This window comes from Notothenia rossii (assembly GCF_949606895.1).
Source record: "Notothenia rossii genome assembly, chromosome: 1".
Classification (NCBI taxonomy): domain Eukaryota; kingdom Metazoa; phylum Chordata; class Actinopteri; order Perciformes; family Nototheniidae; genus Notothenia; species Notothenia rossii.
In genome coordinates this window covers 68,243,027-68,267,451 of record NC_136912.1, presented here as the reverse complement: position 1 = coordinate 68,267,451, position 24,425 = coordinate 68,243,027, and positions in this window count along the sequence as shown.

Genomic DNA, 24,425 nt, shown 5'->3' with positions numbered 1-24,425 from the left:
AATAAAAAAGTGGTTGATCCTGTTCAGCAGCTGAATCGGGGGTTTATTCAGTTGTTTCATTCTGCAAAACAGTTTGATAGACATTTTTCATCACAGCAAATGATGAATACGACAGGCAAGCGGGCGAGTTGCACATTTCACGCGTTATTTACTGACCCACATCTCACTGCTTCTTGTGAATAACACATGATGTATCACCACGGCTCTGCGCCGGTTTTATTAACAGACATTTGGGATGAATAACAACAACAAAAAACTTCACATGTCACTGAGACTCATCGGCCATCTGTGAGACATTCAATCTTGGAAGAGTGGAAAGCGCCATGATGACAGCTGGAAAATAACTGTAAGAAACAACACCTATTTAATTTCCTTGAGAGCTGAAACTATTAGCTGATAATTGAATACAAGTAAATCTTCTAATGGGAATATTTGTGGCTTTAAAAAATAATATTAATAAATTGAATATTTTAGGTTTTAGAACAGCTAGTCAGCTGGGTCCCTGCAAAACTACAATAGCATTTTTCTTACATTTATCAAACCAAATAATTAATCAATTAGATTTAAACATAATCTCTGAGCTACAATGGAAGTAATTGTCCTATTTAAGTCAAAACCATTCTGTCTTCTGAACTACACAGCATGAAATTATTCCTTTGCATCACAGAGGAAAAATGAGGAGCCACTGATGTATAGGAGGCAGGTGACTTAGTTTGTATTCAAACACAGCATACATTCATATTAACAGCTGAATGGAATTCAACGGGAAATAATACTCCTGACAGAAGGATACATATAATAAGAGAGAAGCTGGATTACAAAGAGTGTGTGCCACTGTAGCTTTTATACGTAATTTTTCCAATGTGTCCTGTTTCGCAATAATAGTTACATACAATAAGACTTTCAAGGAGACACATTCTGTCTTGCTCAAAGGATGTATTCATCACATGGACCTCAACCAAGGTGGCTTTAGACTTGAGAAAAGTTCAACTTCTTTATACAACCAAAATAAAGACACCGCAGTCATCTCTGTAAAGCTGAATTCACGATACAGGATTTGCCAACCCAGTCTCACATCTAAACGTGTAATAACTACGTTGGTCCACAACTTGGGACGTAATATTTCTACAAAAACGCCTCTGAAATTGTAGGATCCCCACGTTTTTTTTCAACATTCATTCCAATGGCTGGCGTCTATGTAACGCAGAAGAAGAAAAAAACATGGCCGACCTTCGTTTTATTCTCGGTGGAAAATGCCTATTTTAAGGTTAGTTTGGCCATTAAAATGCGTTTTGATGTCATTTGATGCGAGAAATATGAGTTTTTATTTCAGATTATGTGTGCAGTGGATGTACATGATCTTTAGTTTGCTAGTTATTACAAGATTACTTCAGGAAATTGTGTAAATACAACGTTGTTACCAAGGTGGTTGCTAGGGACGTTGCTATCGATATTATTTCTGTTATGTTGTGTAACTGTTTAATGGTGTTCTCTTTATTGCTACCCCCTTCCCCGTCAATGTATAGTGTTGGTCCACAGCGCAAACGTATTAGTTTAACAAAATCTGCATCTAAAATTGTGGCATAGATACGTTATTTTCCCCTGTGCAATTCTCCAACCCATCTCACATCTCACACCACATCGTCATAAACAAATACCGGAAACAGACGTAGGCAAGATCCTCAGCTCGGTGAATGCACGTTGGGAAATGGTGTTTATGCGATGTGAAATCCGAAAACATTTTTAGAAAATAAAATAATTTTATTCCGAGTGTGCTTGCTTTTCTCTTTGAAACTCATCACATAATTGCATTGTAATACACAGTTCGGCTGCATTAAATATTACATATCTGCCGTAGTTCTCTATTTATAGATAGACCCTCCAGAAAAACGCGGGCAAAACTCCTTGGTTATGCGGGCTAAAATCCTTGATTATGCGGGCTAAAATCCTTTATTATGCGATTAAACATGCGGGGGTTTTATGTGATTTTATGCGGTGAAATTGCGGGAAGTTGTGAAATATGCGGAAAGTTGCGAAAAATAATAGATTTCTTTTAAATATTGGGCTGTCTTATTTATTCTCTCTCACACACAACCTGCCACTAACGTTAAACCCCTTTCCTATTCAATTAAACACATTCAATGTTTATTTATTGTAAAAGCAATGGAGCTATTTTAATCACACTCTCTCTCTCTCACACACACACACACACACACACACACACACTTCTCCGCCTCATTCTGTTTTAATTTACTCGTTCGTTATCTGTCCAGCTTCAATCTTATAGGCTACTTACTTCGTTTCTTGTAGCCCTCAAAAGGGTTTTGGAGGTTGATGCCTCGGTGAACGTGAGTTGTTTAGCTTTCTTGTCCGCAGCAGCAGAAAGCATTTTCGAATGTTTGAATGAATCAAAGCGCTTCGTCACCGTCGATTTTCTCTAAGACGTATGCTCCAACACACAGTTGCACAGTGAAAGACATCGGTGGTACTGCTTTGCCCGGTCCTTAGCAGAAATGTTCGTTGTGTGAGTTCCACACGTTCACTCTACGGTGTTGTTTACCTTCTGTGATGCGCGAGCTGATGACGTCACGTCATCATCGTCACTACTTCCCGTCAAGACAAGTTAACTTTTTTTTCTTCTCAATTTTGTGTGGAAAAATGCGGGGATTATGCGGCCTTTTGAAAAATATGCGGCCTTTAAAAAATCTGCGCCATTTTGCTGATTATGCGGTAAATTCACTCTGCGATCGCGTTTTTCTGGAGGGTCTATATAGAGAACCGCAGTGACGCGTCGTAAAAACCGGAAGTAAGTTAGCGTTTTTAGCACTTCCGGTTCCTTCCTCAAAAAGCAATGCATTTTTTCCATAGGGTTTTGGAAAATAGCTCGAAATAAGGTCTGTGGTTGACACAAATTTAAGAGGTAAATCACGTTTTGTTCTACGACATTAAATACATCAGTAGTGACCCCACTGGGGATTTTTTCTGAAAAACGATGGTTGTTACCGAATGGCTGAATAGGACTACAGAAATTGTCGAGGCCGTTGTACGTCATTACGCCGAACACGTAAACACTCCCGCTAAGTTTGTTTTCCCCTGTGTTCTGCTTGAAAGCAAGTACCTGCCTATCTTTAGTATCTGTATATCTATATCTGACCATTAGAATCTGTATTTTTGAAATTGTCATTTTTAACACCGTAGTTTTACAAATTATAGAATAATTAATTACCAGTGTTTTCCAATTTTACTTGGCAGTTCGTTTCGTTGGCTAACGTTAGCTAAAGCTAGCGCTACTAGTTAGCTACGCAATGGTTTGTTGCTTTGCTCCGGGTTGCAGCCACAGGTCTTCACATGAAACGTGCTTGTTCTATCGTTTCCCGGCCAATGTTTTCCAAAGGAGAGTCTGGATTCGTGCCATGAGGTAAGCTGACGTTACATTTTTGTCCATGTCACGGTGAAATGTAAATAATGGGTAGTGACTGTATCGCCGATATAGAGATGGCGCTGCTGAAAAGACCGCAACATAAGTAAAGATAATGAATACATCCTATAAAAACCTGTGTGGCTTATATGATAGGTCTTATTAGTACAAGCAGCATAACGTTTCAACATGTAACTAAAGATTGTAGTCAGGGAAATCAGTTTGACATATTGAACTAATAACAAATCACCTCTGGCTGGCAGAGAACTCTCTGCTCCATAGCTTCTCTTGGACGTAAAATCACATGTACATTTTACATTTATATTCAATTTAATATTCCATCCCTCACATACTTTTGTATATATAATAACTTATATTTTGTTTTTCTTGTTATGCTGCTGCAACACAAACATTTCCCAAATTGGGATCAATACAGTAATATCTTATCTTAATTAATTAAGAAATATAACTATTATAATTATTGTAGCAGCTGACACCTATTTTCAATATGGATTAATCTACCATTTATTTCTTTAGTTCAATTTTCATCTATAAAAATGTCAAAATAGTGAAAATGTTCACGAGACTTATGAAAGTGCAAGGTTATATCTTTAGATGTTTTGTTTTAGCCTATGTACTGTATGTCTTAATGCTCTTACAGTATATGTGACAGTGTGACTTCCATGAAACTAATATTTTATATCTTCCCAACAGACGAGCTGACAGGAAACCTAACACTCTAACAACCACAACATTGCAAAGGCGAGTAAATGTAAATTAAAAACAATTCACAATGTTTTTATTTCTTCTTCCTTGCAGTGAGGTGAAGCTGACCTTGCACTTGGTGCCAGTAAGGATGTTCCTCACGCAGGCTGAATGTTTCTCCTTCCTTACTGACACAGAAGCCCTTGATTTGCAATGCTTCACTAATTGTCATTTCCCTGGCTCCGTAGGGACACTTTACCTCCAGCACAGCGGAAGACCCTACCAGACCATCTGGAGATGCCCCCAACAATCCTGATAGGGAGAGCCACAAATCTGACTCATGGACCTGCATCTGAGTTGCAGTGGTGAATGCCCTGACGCCCTCACATTCATTCATAGTCCCCCACTGTACAGACAAAACACCATCAAGGGCCTGTTGTTGCCCTAGCACCCTGGCAATAAAGGAAGCAGTCACACGCTTTGACCTCAGGACAGCTCCAAAGTTGCTGGCAGTCAACCTTCCTTTCCTGAACAAATGCCAGTTTGGGTTGGTTCGCTGACCAGTGGTAGCCACCTGAATTGCCCTCTGTTGCTCTTCAGACAATGCCATGCTTGCCACAATTGCCTCAGGTCCCTGATGCCCAACAGATTTGATAATTTCAGGAACAGTAAGTGTTTCCAAGCTGTAGTGTTCCTCTTCTGGCTCGGGGGAGAGAAGCCAAGAAATTCCTGAGAACCTGCCCCCGAGTCTGTCCCTCAGCCAGTCACGATCTTCGGAGGTGGGCTCTCTTGTCAGCGGGTTAAATTAGTTATTGGTTTCAACAGTCACATTAAAACAGTTACTAAATCAGCTTACTATCACCTAAAGAACATATCTAGGATTAAAAGACTAATGTCTGTTAGAAATTAAAATCAATGTTGATATGGCGTAATTGGAATTAAATACAATATTTGATTTAAATCCGTTTTATTCTGAAAAAACGGAAGTTCTCACTATTAGCTAACACTTTTATTCTGAAAATTCGTCACTTCTGGTTAGCATTTAGCATCTGGCGGAATCATACGATTTCAAACCTTGAACCAAGGTGAAATGACATGTGATGTTGTACACTGAGCACACTGGGATTAGCACTCATTTATTGACGCTGAATAATGTGTAGCAGGGAATGTTTAAATAACCACAGACACCAGAATGATGCAATTTAGCTACAGAAAAAGGCAGGAATTGCATTGGACCCGCCCCTCGACGACGCCGGCCAATAGGAGAAGACCTCAGATGACAACAGGAAGAGCAAGCCAAGAATTTACCTCTTTTACCCCCTGACCTGTACTGACCGGTCGTCGGATGTGGAAAGCGCCTCCACTCGCACATTTCATTTTGTACACCACTGCATCTTTTGTGTAATTAAATGCTGTTAACTTTTATAAGCTTCCCTTGACTCTTTTCAGTCTCTCCTGCCTTCAGGGTTCAAGAATTGCTTTCAATTTGGCGTCCCTGGGTGGACCTGAAGCAGGATAGAGCTGAGTAGAGGGGAAGGCTGCAAGCTAACTAGCATCACACCAGGCTGCACAAAGGGAGGACAGGCTACTGACTCACTGCTGGAGTTTTTGGCTGGGCCTAAACGAAAGGTGAGACAGTTACCTGTTAAATTCGAAAACTGTATAGTTAAATAACTTACATTAGGTGCAAGCGTTGGTAGTGATCTGTAGATTGATCTGTGGTGATAATGTGGTGATTGCGAGTGGTGTGGAGATTGTATATAGTGTTTCTATTCATCTCTGTTGTATCTTCGGCGCCGCCCGATTAATGTGAATATTACATAGTATTAAGACCTTCTGGGGAGGTACCAGACTTGATCTGGTTTACACTGGACTGGGTCCATTCATGTTAGTCTATATCAGTGGTCGCCAACCAGTCGATCGCGATCGACCGGTCGATCGCGAGTGTGCTGCGGGTAGATCGTTGACCGTAAAAAAAAAAGTAACAAAAGAAAGAAAAATAAAATTAAAATAATAATGTTCGAAAAAATACGTTTTTAGATGTAAACCTATCATCCACCACCCCGTTAGCAGGTGCCACTTGATTGACGTATATTTGAGACACCTCAATAATATAACACATTAACCGTGCTTTACGTGAACCTCATCATGACACAAGAGACGACGGCAGGACTGTAATTTCCCGTGTTCAGTGAACGCAACAGAGGCAACACACCAGACCAATCAGAGAGTTGCATGGAAATACACGTGTGCTTGTGTCATTCAAACTCGGCTCTGTGTGTTTGTGGCGATAGCGCATTTAGTGTGATAGAGAGGGAGTAAGGGAGAGAGAGGGACCGGTGCTAGCGGGGACCGTGATGTTAGCATCTGGTTAGCTAGCTGCACTAACGGACATAAGGAGCTGTTTCCACAACAAGCTGGAAGAGTGTCCTCTCCTGTCAGACTGAGGGGCTCAGGTGAGCTAAAGGACTCTTGAGTGTTTAGAACAGTTTTGTCACAAATTATTCAAAAGATTATTTCCGCAGCACACCTTCATATGATCATTATAGTTATACAAACAATAAGAGAATAAATGAAAAACAGGTATGACATAGCCTACTATATGGCAGTAAAACAAGAATACAGTTTAATGTGATTTGTAAAATATCCATAAAGATAAAGTAAATCTGTTTACTGTTCTGTTTCATCTGGGTGCTGAGAGAGGTATCCATAGATCTCTTCATGTTGCTCTCAAAGTGCACCAGATTGATGCTTTGAACTTCAATATTTAAAAAAAAATCTTCCCGGGGGAGCATCCCCCCGGACCCCCCTTGAGGAGGTGAGGTCCGCCCCCCAATAGCACTTTACCCCTGCCTATATGCCGTGAGCTGATTATGGAGCCTTCATTGTAACAGTAATTCAGATGCAATTAGCCTATATAAAAGGCCTCAAATTGGAAGCATTGTCTGGGCCGTCTTTTCCACTCAATTTTGCAATAGGTAGATCTCGCCTTTCACCTAGGCAGAGGTCGGTGATCTTGGGCTTAAAAAGGTTGGTGACCACTGGTCTATATGTTTGATGTGTTAAACCGGCGTAGTCTGGTTTAATAAAGTTTATTGTGTGGAGTTTTTAAGCCGAAAAGTATATTTTTGTGCGATGTTCTAAGCCGAAACGATTGTGTACAAGATTGGTATGAGATCAGCTTTTAAGGTCAGCATCTATAGAATTTAGAGCTAAGATAAATGAAGATTGTGTTGTTTTGTATTGTCAAGCAGTGTGGTTTTAATCTGCACATGTTGAGTGTCCCCCTCCCCCCAGTCACATGAGGTTTATGGTATTCCATCTGGAAGGATGCCAAGGATTGACAAACAGCTTAAATGTGGTAGAACTCAGCAGAAGAATGGAAGAGGAGACCAACAGAAGAATGGAAGAACTCAGCAGAAGAATGGAAAAGGAACTTGGGAGAAGAATGGAAGAGGAGACCAACAGAAGAATGGAAGAACTCAGCAGAAGAATGGAAGAACTCGGCAGAATAATGGAAAAGGAACTCAACAGAAGAATGGAAGAGCAGCTCAACAGAGGAATGGAAGAGAGACAAAAAGCAGATTTAGCACATAATGACATTATTGAAGAGAGACGAAAGGCAGTTGAAGCCCATAATGACATTATTGCCGAAAGACAAAGGGAGGAAGATAAATACCAACAACTTCAGGCGGAAAGACACAAGAAGATGTAAGATTTCAGGACATGAAGGCAGATAGACAACAGAGAGAAAGGAGAGAACAAGAAGAACGAAGAACTAAAAACAAAAACAAAACGCAGAACAAACTACTCTCCTGACTATTCCGAAGGACAGGGAGATGAAGATGACGACGGCGGTACACAGTCTGAAACCAGTAGACACTCCCCATACCATGAACAGTCACAGCAACAACGCAGTTTTGCATCTCCTCCTGGGAACAATAGTAGCGATGAAAATGAGCAACATTACCCTAGGACATGCCCCAAAACGAGAAGAACCAAGAAAACTAAAAGAACCAAGACCGGTGCACATACCTCCATGCCATTGATAGCGGCTGGAAGAGGAGGATTTCAATACCAACCATGGACTCACAGGGACATGGAAGCATTAGTGGCAAAACTACCTCCACTCACGAAAGGAGGTCAGAAGTGGGTGACTGATCTGGGGAGATACACAGCCCAAGACCACCTGTGCTTGGGAGACATGAGGGCCCTGCTCGGACGGATTGAAGGACGACTGGAAGCAAGAGCAGTAGATTCCGAGGCCAATTGCACGCACGACCCAGATGACACTTCATTCAACTACATCAGGTCGAATTATTGGGCTGCTATTCGTCACATCTACCCGACAACATGCAGTTTACATGCCCTCACCGGCCTGAGGAAAGGCACGGAAAACATGCATGCCTTCCTGAAGAGATGTGAAGGAGTGTGGGAGGACTGGACTGGAGAACGACATGACGTTTCGCCGGCTGTCACAATGCTTGGAAAGCCCTTCCCCAATCAGTGCAGGCACGCCTTAGAGATGTGGTGGGGTTAGAAGCTAAATTCCCAGAAGAATGGAGACTACATCTCATTCACCATGACATCAAATGCCAGGAAATAACAAAGGAAGATGATGAAGAAACAAAGAAACTGGGAAAAACTACTTTTGAAGATGCAGGTGGCTGAGAAAGATACTGAAGCTAATCAGACGGCCATACTAGCAGAGAAGGCAGGGTGGACACCTCCAACAGTTCAAACTCAGGAAGAACTAGAGAATCAAATGCAGAACCAACAAAGCGGAGGAGGAAGTGTATGTCCACAAAACCAAGTTCAGCAGACACCTGTGTATCTTCCTACGCAAGTACAGCCACAAGCACCACAGTATCTTCAACAGCAGACACCTGTGTATCTTCCTACGTAAGTACAGCCGCAAACACCGCAGTATCTTCCCACACAATTCCAGCAACAGAAAATACCTGTGTATCTTCCTACACAAGTACAGCCGCCAGCTCAGGTATACACTCCCATACAGCATCAACAAAAGGGACAATGGAGAGGAAAGCAACGCTCAAGAGGACGAAGAGATGGCGGCTGCTTCATATGTGATGATTGAAGACATTTGGCCAGAGATTGCCCCACTCAGCAATATCCACCACAAGGTACCACCTCACAATACAGAGGAGAACCAGTGTTAGATATGAGAAAAATTGAGGCGGAAGCATATGCCAGGGCCATGACGAATATTTCTGTTGGACCAGGGGATTGGGTAAATGTAAAAATCCACAAGATGAAGTTGTTGCAACCTGTATGGAGTGGACCGTGGGAAGTTGTAGAACGCACTGCAGATGCACTCCGGATCAAAGTTAAAAAAGGAACATGTTGGCACCCACTTACACAGTGTGTAGCCGTACCGCCACATTTCCAGAAACGGCACGGCAGTTAGAACTGATTTTGGAAAACTGGTTCAAAACAATAAGGAATCGAACATTTTTACAACGACAGCACCAGGAGATGAGTAAACTCAAGAATCCGTAGAGTGTAAATACATAGAGAAAAACACATTTTTACACTCAAACTGTTTGCACATCATAGACAAGGAATTTAGACAATATAAATAAATGTTCACCAAAAGTAATAAGTATAATGGAAAGTAGACATAGCCCTACACTTGAGTCAAATTATATTAATGTGATCTGATTGGTGTGCTCTTCAGGTTTACTATTGTTCTAAGTAACAGTGGGATTTAGAATATTGGAGAAAATATGGAGATGTTCTTTCGTAGTGTGTGGGATATGTGATGCTTGAAACATGTAGGTGTTTCAATTTATGGGAGAAAATGGTTTCCTGAAAGAGTTATGTTGGGTAAATATGTAACAATGGATGAAACAATTTCGAGAGGGAGTTTTTGTAATATACATTAATTGTGTTGTTTCGATGGCATTTAACAACTAAGATGGATAGTATGATTAGAAAAAGACAGAGTGGAAAGGGTTGGATTTATTTAACCTCAGTGTGCTAGACTTCTTATAGGTAATGCGTCCCGAGACCTGGACTCCCCCTGAGTCAGAAAGGCTACGACCCCGTCCCTCCAAGCAGACAAAAGACCTAACCCAACAGGAGACTCCTCCTTCTCCATCAAACAGACAGAGAACCAGAGCTGAAACAACAACAACAACAACAGAACTGAAGCCAGAACTATCTCCACCTGAGGCATCCAGAACCAAACGGCTTGCTGACATAAAGAGATACTCTCATCAGTCCCTCAGACCGGGCATGAAGTTCCAAGCTGAGCCACGAGATTTGGCAAGAGCAAAGTGTGAAACTTGAGAGCAGAATCCGCCCTCCATAAAAATAGCGAAGAGACTGTAAAGGAGGAGATGACATGCAAAGCAGTGCAAGAACAGTGGCATGATGTGTGCTGCAGATGTAACTGGGCCAAAGGCTGCCTAAAAGAGTTACAGCGGATGGATTCAAGAGCTGATGGACCGAAGAGAAGACAGAATCAGAGGAGTTGGCATGGTCGATTAGAAGTGAGGAGGCCGGGGTCACGGCTTAAGACAACCAGGGGAGGAGAAAAGGAAAACGGGAATGAATGAGTTTACACATAAACACACTTATTCACAAACGCACATTTAAAGAACTTGAATTAACTTCATAAATATGTAAAGACAGAAAGATGTATTAACCATGAATTAATCAATTGGTAAATTAAAAATAGCAGGAAAGAGGACACTATTAAAGTAAAATGAGAAAATCATCCTAAAACACACTGAGGGATAAAGGGGGAGACATGACAGAGTAGAACCATATTCTTCAATCTTTTCATCATGTTAACAAATCATTCTTTAAGAGATTTGTATTCACGTGTGAATAAAGTAGTGATCTCATTTGTTACAATATTGATCACCATTAAAAGGATAGTTTTAGGAACCACTCTACAAGACAAATCTTTATTTGTATGGATAATGTTAAAGGAAGAGCTAGTGCCAAGCCAAATATAGTATTCCAATCTAAAGTATTGATTTCTCCATTGTAGCATAGTTATTACCATAGGAGGGCTTTAGGATGAAAATACGAAATGACTTCTGTTTTTAAATCCTTGATAAATGAGGGAGTAATTGTTGCATGTTCGGACACCCAGGCTTCCACACACTGCTAAAGAGTTTAACATTGTTCTTTAAGTAGACCAGAGTTGAAGATAAATAAGTATAATGAGCTATGAAATGCAGAGCTGCGCAGATCCTAGTAATGGTTTGACTCAAGATAATAGTTATGTATAACATTTTCTGAATTAGATCTATTAGACATTGTAATACTAGTTAGGTGTAAATGAATTGCAGTAGTAGTAGTACTATAAGGAAGTGAGTTTTGTACCAAGTTTCAGGAAAGATGGGAGGCAGAAGTCCAAATGGAAAGTTAGAACCATCTTGAAAATCATAGATGAAATCGTGAATGAATAAGGAATGGCGCTCCACATATGACATATTTTTGGAGATAAAGGGAACCCGCCTATGCTGAAATACCTCTGAAAAGACTCTGCAGAGCACGACATGGCCAAAAGACTGAGACCAAATGACCGTTGACCCTGACTGACAGTGTGACAAAAGCACTGTCAATGACTGACCCTGGGGTATACCTGACCAAACCTGACTTGACAACCAGACAGTGTGAGTGTGAATGAATGCCGGCATGTGATCAGTGTAACTGCATGATTCTAAAACAATAACTAACCAAGCATGTTTTTGGACTATCACATTATTTTGGAGCTCCAAGGGAAACAAAGGTTTCCTAAAAATTCCACAAAAAGGGGAAACCGCACATATGACCCGTTTCTATACTACTTGATGATATTTTACTCCCACAGGAGTTGGCGGTTTGCAAATGTAAAACTCAAACTAATATCTGAAGATTCTGTTTCTTTTGGGCCTGAAAGACGGAGAGAAACACTTATTTTCACTGAAGTGTTTACTGTGGAAATGACAATAATGGATCTAAAATTGTAAATAATGTTCGTTATGTCCCTAACCAATATTTACCTGAAAGTTTTTTCCCCCTCCCCATTACTGGATTTTTTTACACATGAGTTCATGTGTAAAAGGGGGGAGTGTGTATAATGTATAATGTCAACATGGTTGAAAATGTAAAATTCACAATTTAAATTTTTCTTTTAAGGATTGAAAGAAACTTTCCGCCCCAACCCAGATGTTCAAACTGAGCATTGAAGATAGTTTTAGAATTAACCTGCTCCATATCTAGGGATAATATACTGTTTGGTGAATGTTGAGATGTTTCTAAATATTGATTGAATTGTAACAGGTAACACAGAAACAGTGGCCAAGGGACTACTGTGAGAGATGTAATTCCAGAATAGAATACCGAAGAAGTTGACCTGTGATAATGAAACAATTTTGTAATATTTCAACAGATAGTAGAGTAACTGAGGTTTGAAATGTAGAAAGAACATATTACAGTTAAGCTAAAACATAGTAATGTAATGAGATATCATTTAATTTAGACAACATCTTGTAACTAGCCTGGTAAAGAAGTAAAAGCCATAGACTTTGTTTAGGTCATGATGGGGATATACATTCAATTTAAATTCATAATAGAAAGACATTTGATGACAGTATGTTGGAATTCTGTATTCATTTTTCAGCTTGATAATAGATAGAAGCAGTATTGCCAGGTGCAATCGATGGGATTTCTGCACACGATCCAAGCAGAGAATGACGTACCTTACAGGACAGATACACTCAGGAAATCATTCACTCTGACAGCATCATGACTTTAGTTGTTTTTGAATCCATAATGAAATTGTATTACATAACGTTAGTGTGTGTCTATACACAAACAGGAATAGTTCATTGTTATATTTAGATTTAAGAAAGATTACAAGGATTTTATTTAGTTCACCAAGAAGATGTTTTTTGTTTGTAACATATGCCAAGTAGTAAGATTCAAATATCAGCAGGTTCTGAATTATTATTCCTCTGTCCCACAACCAACAAGAATGTGGATGGGGAGAACTATATCTACTAGAACCAGCAGAGATTAATAAATTACACCAGAGACACAGTAAAAGGATGACACAAACAGTTAGATAAAAACAGACCGATAGAATGGCGCTAGACTTGTTTAAATAAAGAGTAATATTTAGCTATTTTTAGATAGTTTAATCCTTCTTGTACTTTGTAAAAGAACAAGTGCCTTTACACCAGATACAGTATGAAGATGATTTATGATGTGAAAGGAGGGCGTTAGACGTTTTCCATACCAAGCTAATTGCTGCTATTTTGCGAAGTGACATTAAAGGTTTAAGATAGAAGTTATGCACAAATGAAAAACTACATATTTATGATGAATATGTATTCTTAATTTTTACTTTTATGAGTTATGTACCATGCAATGTTCGGATGAAGAACTCATTGATTTCAATATTATTTACATACCTTAAATGGTATGTAAGGAGGGATTGTTAGAAATTAAAATCAATGTTGATATGGCGTAATTTGAATTAAATACACTATTTGATTTAAATCAGTTTTATTCTGAAAAACCGGAAGTTCTCACTATTAGCTAACACTTTTATTCTGAAAATTCGTCACTTCTGGTTAGCATTTAGCATCTGGCGGAATCATACGATTTCAAACCTTGAACCAAGGTGAAATGACATGTGATGTTGTACACTGAGCACACTGGGATTAGCACTCATTTATTGACGCTGAATAATGTGTAGCAGGGAATGTTTAAATAACCACAGACACCAGAATGATGCAATTTAGCTACAGAAAAAGGCAGGAATTGCATTGGACCCGCCCCTCGACGACGCCGGCCAATTTGAGAAGACCTCAGATGACAACAGGAAGAGCAAGCCAATAATTTACCTCTTCTACCCCCTGACCTGTACTGACCGGTCGTCGGATGTGGAGAGCGCCTCCACTCGCGCATTTCATTTTGTACACCACCGCATCTTTTGTGTAATTAAATGCTGTTAACTTTTATAAGCTTCCCTTGACTCTTTTCAGTCTCTCCTGCCTTCAGGGTTCTAAAATTGCTTTCATGTCACAGCAGGATTTGGAAAAACGTGTCCATGCTTTTATCTTCAGTAGACTGGACTACTGCAACGGTGTCTTCACAGGTCTCACTAAAAAATCTATTAGAAAGCTGCATCTGATTCAGAACACCGCTGCTCGAGTCCTTACCAACACTAAGAAAGAGGATCACATCACTCCAGTTCTGAAGTCTTTACACTGGCTTCCTGTGTGTCAAAGAATAGATTTCAAAATACTGCTGCTGTTTATAAAGCACAGAATGGTTTAGGACCAAAATGCATTTCTGACCTCCTGCTAAATGATGAACCATCCAGATCTCTCAGGTCTTCGGGGACTGGTCAGCTTTCTGTCCCCAGAGTCAGAACTAAACATGGTAAAGCAGCGTACAGTTATTATGCTCCAAATATCTGGAACAAACTCCCAGAAACCTGCAGGTCCGCTGCAACTCTTACTACTTTTAAATCCAGGCCGAAGACTTTTCTTTTTGTCGCTGCTTTTAATTGAACTATTCATATCTTAGACTGCGCTGTAAGTTTTATCCATGTATTTTTTCTTTTAATGTTTCTTTTATTAGCTTTTCTTTTTAATGACTGATTTTAAATGCCATTTTCTTAATGTCTTTCATTTTTTGTAAAGCACTTTGAATGCCTTGTGTTGAAAAGTGCTATATAAATAAACTTGCCTTGCCTTGCCTAATAAAGATTTCATGTGACACATACAATTGATTTATTGATGGGAATTCATGTGAATAAATTAACTCTAGGTTAAGGGTACTCTTGCTATCACTACTCACCTATAAATCTTGTTCCTCATGCTAGCCCTGACAACACCGGTAAGCACACCTTCATCTAGGCTGCACTGTAACGTGTCCTGACTTGTAGTGGTTCTCTCCTCTATCTACACTCTTCTTGTCATCTTTGTAAAACGATATCAGACTGGTAATTGACACAGCCATGACTTCTAGTTCAATTCAGTGTGGCTAAAATGAAAAGCTTTGTTAAAATATGCAAGCACGCGAAAGTCAAATTCAGCTTTATTGTCAAAAATTCTACATGTGTTATACATCCAGAAATATCGAAATATCGTTTCCCACAGTGTGACATGTATACATAAAACAAAAAGGGCCTAGATAAACGTGGTATACATTAAACAAAAAGGGCCTAGATAACCGGGGTATACAGTTTAAAATGTTAATATATTTAAAGTGTTCAAAGTGCAGTTTCAGTGCAAGTCAGTTGAAACGATCTTAAGTTGGCGTGACGTTGAAGTCGTGCGACCCTGCTGCTGTACTGGCTTGTAGTTCGTTTATAGCATAACGTTAGCATTTCGCTTTTGGCGACTAGATTTATGATTCAAAAATTATTATTTACTTCCGGGTTTTACGACGCGTCACTGCGGTTCTCTATAGAGCCCTAATGAGAAGACTTCTAGACAAACAGGAATAACTGCCGCCAAAACTGAATACGTGACGCGGATCATAAATATATCATCAATTAAACAACATCTTACATTTCTTTTCACACAATACGTCTCCTCGCAATATCAACACTAATTCGGCTTTTTTTTATATTGATCCAATTGGTAGATAGGCTGTATTTACACCTTAACGGTTCACAGCTGATATAAAGGGACACCTAGTGGTTAGAGCACGTTATTGAATTTTATTATTTGTATAATTAGATATTAATAGGATCCCTATAAAGTATATTCATTACTTGTTATTCTCTTCCAGCAATGTTAACTATGTTGAAGCACTTATATTAACTGATATTATACATACACTGTATGCATTTACTCTTATAAGATGTATGTAGATAGTATAAGAAATGTGCATAATATGACAGTTTAATGGTGGAGGTATACACACATATTGATAGATGTCTTGTAATACACTGTTGAGGAACCTGCGACCCAAGTTTTTCATTCATTGCACAACTACACCGTAGTTGTGTATAATACGATATGTCAATAAACCTTAGAAAATCTTGAAATCTTGTCATTCTGACAATGAAAACGTTGTAGGTTATGGACACAATTTCCTGAAGTAATCTTCGTAATAACTAGCAAACTAAATATCATGTACATCAACTTCACACATAGTCTGAAATAACAACTCATATTTCTCGCATCAAATGACATCAAAACGCATTTTAATGGCCAAACTAACCTTAAAATAGGCATTTTCCACCGAGAATAAAACGAAGGTCGGCCATGTTTTTTTTCTGCAGGGAAAATTGGAAATTAATGGTGAAAAAAACGTAGGGATCTTACAATTTCAGAGGCGTTTTTGTAGAAATACTACGTCCCAAGTTGTGGACCAACGTAGTTATTACACGTTTAGATGTGAGACTTGGATTTGCTCATTGCCAGTGTTGGGCAAGTTACTTCCAAAATGTAAAATATTACATATTACTTATTACTCTCTTTTGAAAGTAATAAGTTACATTACAATATTACTGTCTCTGAAATGTAATGAGTTACACTACTTTAGTTACTTTTTAGTTACTTTCACCAAAATAACCGCAAAAGAATAGCTAGGTATTTTAAATGCTAAAATGTAGTTTAGTGCAGCTCATTATGCATCCAGTGAAGGGCAATGTGGTATAGCATAACAACTGTGTAGGCCCTTAAGGCTACTAACAACTTGTATTACAGGGCTTAGTTGAATACTCGATTCCGATTGTAAATTCTTAACATGTGACACGTTGTTAATACAGCAGTAGCCTACAGACCGCTGTCAAGGACTATAATGAAGGTTAACATATTGTAAATCAAGGCAAATATTATTTAAACCATGCTCATGATTTGAAATGGCAAACATTGAAAGGCAAAAGTATTATTAAAACCATGTAGCCTACTACATCATCACCTTGGTCCCATCATATACGCTGGGAAGAGAATATTTACTGCTCTTGAAAACTGGTATCACATCATCATGTGAGGTTGACTTTGTGACCTGGAGAACATTTCAGCTGCAACATCAGCTCGTTGATAATAAGCTTGGGATATGAGATATTTTTGTAGCCATTCGTGGTGAAGGCATCTGTGCTATTGTATGCATTATTTTTGACCCAACATTTGTACAGGCATGTCAGAATATGGTACTATTTTCACATGAATATTCTAGCCATTGTCTATTTTTATACCACAAGCTGCAAAATGACCGCCTTACCCCACTGTACAGGCGGGTAGTTGTTTAGATATACCTGGCACCTGCGGGCCGCAGAGGGGCGGCGTAGTTTCGGGCGACGAAGACTGCTGCTCCGGGGCCGGCGAGTCAGGCGGGAGTAAGCTAGTGTCCACAACGGAGGGTAACGTGATGTCCGCATCTGACCTGTTGCTACTGTCTGCAGTAGATGCAGTGTTGCTGGCGTTTAGTGATGGTTGCTTTAACCATTTTCGTATAAATGATTATCCACAGATCAGATGTGTGTCACTGCTGTGGAAGCACTTTGGAAATGATGCACGCGCAGCGGAGCAGGTCACGCGCACCTGACACAATTTGTTGTTATTATTTTTCGCTACGTTCTCTTTTTTGAATGGTTGCATAACGTTCAACTTCCCCGAAGATCTCAACGCGAAGCCTGAAGGGTAAACACCAGGTTTACTAATCTACCCGCACAATTTGTCCGGTGTCGCAATGTCTCGCTTCTTAAAAAACAAAACACCATTTAATTTCGGGTTAAAATGTGTTGTAACTGCGTTACTGAGCATTGTAACGGGTAATATATTACCCACATTTCATTAGTAATGCGTTACATTACTTCGTTACAGCAAAAAGTAATATATTACTGTAACTCCGTTACTTTTGTAACGCGTTACACCCAACACTACTCATTGCTCACCGCGAGGCCAGCGAAGATCTTTACGCTCAAAAGAGCCAGTTGGTCTCGTTTCCCCTGCTAGCTTGCGGCGTATTACCTGTCATCTGATTGGTTGCGTGACAAAATGTCGGTGTTAAACAAAGTCAATGTGGAAATACTTAGACATTTAAGTGATGCGGGACGCCGTGATGAATGCTATCTTCATAGAAACACAAGGGCAGTGTTAGCGCAGAGCCGTTTTACCGCATATCATGTGAATGCAGCTTAAGGTCCTTGCATGGCATGTCATTGGTAATTGTAAAATGGATGACTGTTAAGGTCAAAACTTTGGGAATGTCATGGTTTTTGTTAAAAGTTTGAATAGAAATGTAAATGTTTATCTGATTGAAGAAGTCAGTGGATCTGGGAGCATCATCCTGAGATGTGCAGCACAAGATGGCAGCGGGCAGTTCGGGCGCAGTGGCAGCGGTTTATCTGTGCATGGTTGTTCTAAATCTCGGACCTCTGTTTGGCTACGTGGTGTTCTTGATTAAACAACACGCGGGGATACATCCTTATTTGCACCAGCAACATGGCTGAATATCAAGCACTTCGGCCATGGTCGTCATGTAATCTACAGTACATTCATCTGGCACTCCTGGCATACTCTCTCCAACACAAAAAAGGGACACAAATGAAAAAGGGAGAATATTGGGCTACTGGCTCTGTCTCTTGCTCTCAGGAGATATCCACCCGTGTCCGGGTCCCGGCATCGTTTCCATCAACCTGACAGCTGGCGTCCCGGCCGCTGAGCTCCACACGCTGCCGGCAGGTCTCCGAAGAGGCTGGCTATCTGAACAGCTAGCACCACCAGCGGGTCTCTGCGGTCTCGCGCTGTCGGCTGCTGACCTAGCAGCAGGACCTCTACCCACACCATCGGAGGGCTACAGGTCCGTGCCGAAGGCTGGTAGCCGAGTAGCAGAGATCCACACACAGCCATCTAACTTCAGAAGAGGCCGGATAGCTCCCACACCATCGGAGAACTGCGGGTCCGCGCCGAGGGCTAGTGGCCTTGCAGCGGAGATTCACGCATCGCCGGCTGGCTTCAGACTAGGCAAGCTAGCTAAACAGCTAGCTCTGCCGGAGGACTGTGGGTCCGTGCCGATGGCTAGCAGCCTAGCAACAGAGAACCACAAACCAACAGCTAGCTCTGTCTGCTCCACTATCAACAACGGCACCGAGGTAAAGCCTAGAAATCTGGTATTTAAAAAACAACGTTACACAAAAAAAATTCAAGCAGTGAATCAAGCAAAACGTGGGATCCTCGGTGCAAGCCGAAGGGACTATTCAGTGGACATTTACATTTCTGCAGCATTTGCAACAAACATGAACAGCTAGAACATCTCCTCCTTGATTCCAATATTGACTGTTTGGGAATATCTGAATCTTGGCTAAAACAGTCGTCACCATCCACTATTGTATCTATGTCAGGATATAATGTGTTTAGGAAAGAAACTAGAATTTGAAAATACACAAGCGGAAAAAATCTGAGCCCCTCCTCCAACACACACAAACGCGCACATGACCAATGAGGGCACGATATAAGTTTGTGCACAGATGGAAGGCTGACAGGCAGGCAGGCCATCCAGTTATTATAGCCGGGCCGGCTAAAATGATTGGTCGTGCTTTTTACAGTACCACGGCTTCCACAGATGACATTTTTTTATGGATTTTTTGTCAAAGCACTTAAGATATTCATTGCTCTCGGGATGTTAAGAGCATTCCATGGAATATAACAAAAAGTGTATCTCGAGCCGGTTTCTCAAACTTACCTAACCCACCTTTAACTGTCAATGCTGAAAAGTCATAGCTCCACTGTATGATTCTATCCCACATTGAAAACTGTTTTACAAACTGGTCGTTTGCTTGTGCCACAAACCATAAACCAATAGAACAGCTATACAAGAGAGCTATCAAGGTGTTTGACAGAAAGCCTTATTCATACCACCACTGTGCCATCCTTGAAAAACACAATTTCTTGAGTTTTGACAATTTTAAGTCTTTTAAAAGTATGTGTTTTATTTATAAATGTTTACATGGGCTTGCCCCCCTCCCCTTGGGGGAATTCATCCACAAAAAACACACTGCACGCTGCACTAGGTCAGAAACCAGAGGAGACTGTGAAGTCCACCGTAGACGGACCACTTTTGGACAAAATGTCCTCTCCATTAAAGGCAGCTCTTTCTGGAATAGCCTCCCAACTCAGATACGGGATTGTCCCACTCTCAATAGCTTTAAAGGTCAACTCAAAGAATGGATGAGAAACAAACAGACGTGCGATCACCGCTAAATGCACTTTAATACAGGGGTATCTCCTCTTGCATTTTAGGTAGCTCTTTTATCTTCTCTTGCACTTTATGTCGTAGCTGCTATATTGTACTGCCATGTGGTAAATACTTGTATGTGCTGTTCTTGCTCTTTTGCACTTTTTGCATATCATGTCTTTTTTTTGTTGGTATGTTTGTAAAATGTAATTTTCTTAAATGTTTTATGTGAGGGACTGCGGATGGAAATTAGCTCAAAGCTAAATCTGGCACTGTTACACTTGACACATTTTTTATGTTTTAAGTGTTCATCACTGTGCATTGTCCCTGCCAAATAAACGATTAAAATTTAAATTAAAATCACCCTCTGACTACCATGAATGTCCGATTAATTTTAACAGGAAGTGTTTGAAATTCTTTGTTTTGTTTTGTGTTTTCATGTTCTAGTGGTTTTTATATGTGATGGAGTACTTTTTTAAAGATTTGCCTGTTGTCTGTGCTGTTTTTTTAAATGTGTGTCACAATGGAGACCGTCTTTTAACTATAAACCAAATGTACGGGTACAAATAAATAACCTGAATCTGATGCCTTTAATTCTTAGTGAGATATTATTAAAGTTGTGGACCAACTGTCAAATTAATCAAAAATGTGCAGTTGGCACACCCACGCCAACATAAAGTGTCTAAAAAAGACTAAACTGCATATCATCTCTCTCAGTCTCCCTCTCAGTGGTCATGAATCATTTCTCTGCAGGGAGCAGAACAGATTTTCCTTCCAGGTAAGAAGCATGTAGGCCAGAGCAATTCAAAGCTCATGTTTTCATAATGTGTTGTTACTGTGAGAGACTCAGAGAGAGAAGCTGTGTTAATGATCAAACACATAGCACCATCGTCATGGAGGACCCGCTCAAATTCTGAGACGCTAACACTACAGCTATCAACCAAGAGAGGGATAAACATTACAAGTGTGTGAGTGTGAAGTAGAGATTTACAGAACATGGCATTATCTGTATCTGTTCAAGCTAAATATGAGTGATCAGTATTCGGATAGACCAAAAGTGAGCGTGGTTTATCCCAATAGCCTATTGGATTGGGCAAATATTGTATTTTGTAACCTTATATTCATACATAATGTAGATGTTGTTCCTTCAAATGATCATATTGATGTTTTATGGGAATATAAATAATTATCAAACATGCGTTTCATCTGACTCTCTCTCTCTCTCTTCTTATGACTAATTAAAGTTTTATGAACTGCATGAATCCGTCCCCGTCCCCATTCCCCTTTAACTCTGTGACACTAAGGCATCAGACAGAAAAATGTACATGAAACATAAAATGGCTTTACACACAGCATGTTACATCTTAAAAGCACTTTTCTTGAAGTCTGACAAGACGTTTTTTTGCATGATATGTGATCCCTAAACTACATCTATAGAATACAGCAATCACTTTTCAAATATCGAGAAGAGTGAGAAATTGAAGTAAATTTTACTAGATATTGTAGCCTTTAAATCCTGAAATAATTAATTTTATAATTTAATCATGGAACTATCATCTTTACATAAATCACTTAAAAACGAAATGATATCATTTTGACGGGGTCTGTTTTTATAGCTGGTGATTGTGTAATGTAACTTGGCTATTATGTTTTCTATGATATATATATATATGATTTATTTATTTTTCGTTTTTTTTATTTTAAGATGGTAATTTGTTTAAGTTAAAGGTTGATAGAATCGTTTCGAATAAATTATATTAGACAAAAATAAAGATAATTAGAGACAAAGGCTTTGCCATGTACATACAAGGGCCCAACACACATTTACCTTTCAGACACAAAAAAAACATTTCGGATACCATTTTAAATTATAACATCACATTGCAAACTAATAATATAAATACAATTGTCTTCTATCTTAAGTTGTACGAGTAGTCTGCCCTTCCAAGGTTACCTTGAAAAAACATAAAAAGTTCCCTTCTAAAAACAGGGGATTTTTTTGTATTATCATAGTAGAATTAGAAAATAAGGATATTTGACTAAAAAGTAGCCTTTGAATTGTGAAATAATTTACCTAATCACACATATATACCTAGAAACAAATAACAAACAAATAATATTATTTTTGATGGAAGTCACTAAGTCTGTTTTAAAGTGGGTGGTAATGTATCTGATTGTCACTGGATACTAAGTGTGATTTGTTGGTTTGAATACACTTTAAGATTATATTTGTATAGATTTTCTTTTGGGGGTGTAAGGCTGATTGGGATTGAAAAAAAACTATAGATTGTAAAAAACAATATAAAAGAAGTATACAGGGACAAATAAATGACATAAATAAATGATCCACAGAGACATTACCTCACTGGAAAAAATGCTTTGAAGTAAAAGAAGCAACAGGTTCCAGGCTGTGAATTGCAATGGAATCCCATGGGAAATTTGGGAAAAACAGATAATGACACCTCTCTCACACACACACACACACACACACACACACACACACACACACACACACACACACACACACACACACACACACACACACACACACACACACACACACACACACACACACACACACACACACACACACACACACACACACACACACTGTGAGCAGGCATCTGTTCATGTGATGGAGAGTGAAGTCATTTGACAACAGGCATCTGTGCCCTGCAGACTCCCCTCAGCTCAGAGAGCTGCCACCTTCACTCTTATTTACGCACGCAAACACTGACTCACACATCTTCCCTCTCATCTCTTCCTCTCCCCTTCATTACATGCAGCCCCCTTCCCCCCTCCTCCACCAATCCTTCATACTCCTAGCCGTCATTTTCGCTTCCCTGTAATTCAAAGTGAAGCAGCAGAGGAGGCTGTGGGCTAAATCGAGACGTGACAGTGTAGATGAGTACGGTATAATGTGTGAGAGAGTTGTGGAATATGACACACTGTGTCTCTATCATGCAAGCTCCACCGTCAAGCAGATTAGGTTGAGGAGGATGCATGGCACATTTTCGCCTACAATCTAACCTTAATGAAATCTCCATGGCAGTTTTGCCCAGAGTTCAACTTTGGAGAAACTAACTGAAAATATAAACTGTTGACCAAGAGATTAGCGTGAGATTCTTTGTAGGCCAACCTGGAAGCTATAGCTTGTTCCATCAACAAAAAGCCAAATAAATGTTTTTCCATGGGATTTGGGATTTTTCAGCAAAATAAACCCTTTGGCAAAGAAAACCAACCTGGTCCCACCAGAATAAGTGACACCACCACAACTCCTTAACACCGCAGTAGGCCTACGTGGTGGACTCTGCTACATTTACGTGTCTGTACAACACACTCTCACTCCATAATCGTACAGGAGCGACGTTTGGTCAGGGTCCCGTGGCGCGCAGTTGTGACGCTCCTAGGCTCCTTCAGCTTCATAGGGACGCAAATAGCTTTCAACTAATTGTAATGTATTCCCGTCTGCGGCGGGATTTGACACTCATGGAAGCACGGCATTCGTTTGTGTCGGCTGCCCTTAAAGAGCATCTTGCAGGTTTTTATTTATTCTACATTTATGCTTAAACTTGCTTGAAAATTACAATTAAAAAAGTGAATGCAGGATTTGATATGTTTTACGAGACATAAGGGCAGGAATTCAGAGGGAAAGGATTAATTTTGAGCTCTGCTCTTAAAAACGGCTTTTTTTTAAGGTCATACGTCAAACGCGTCATATTACATCACGCAGGGGACACATCTCCGCTCTCTTACCGCGGGTATAATAGAATTGCGTTGAGTAGAGCGGTTGTGTTTTAAGGAGCTGCTATTTTCCGGTAGTTTTACATTGTATTTCATCATTTGTAATCATGGTGCAGTATTGTGTTTGTGCAGGTTGCACAAATACCAGCCTGTCAGGACATCGAGTCCACAGAAAAAAAGGACCGGAGCTAGCGTTCGTTCCTGGGTGCGTTGTGCATCCACCTCCCTGCAGCACATACTCTCCACAGCTTTATCAGGAAACCGTATTACTTCTCTCTCCCCCCCTTCGCTGCTCTCTCTCTCTCTCTCCTCCGGTACACGGCACCGTAAGACATTGCATTAGGTAACGCTGTGGTGGCTGTACTGCTCCAGCCGTCTCCTTTGTGTTTGTTTG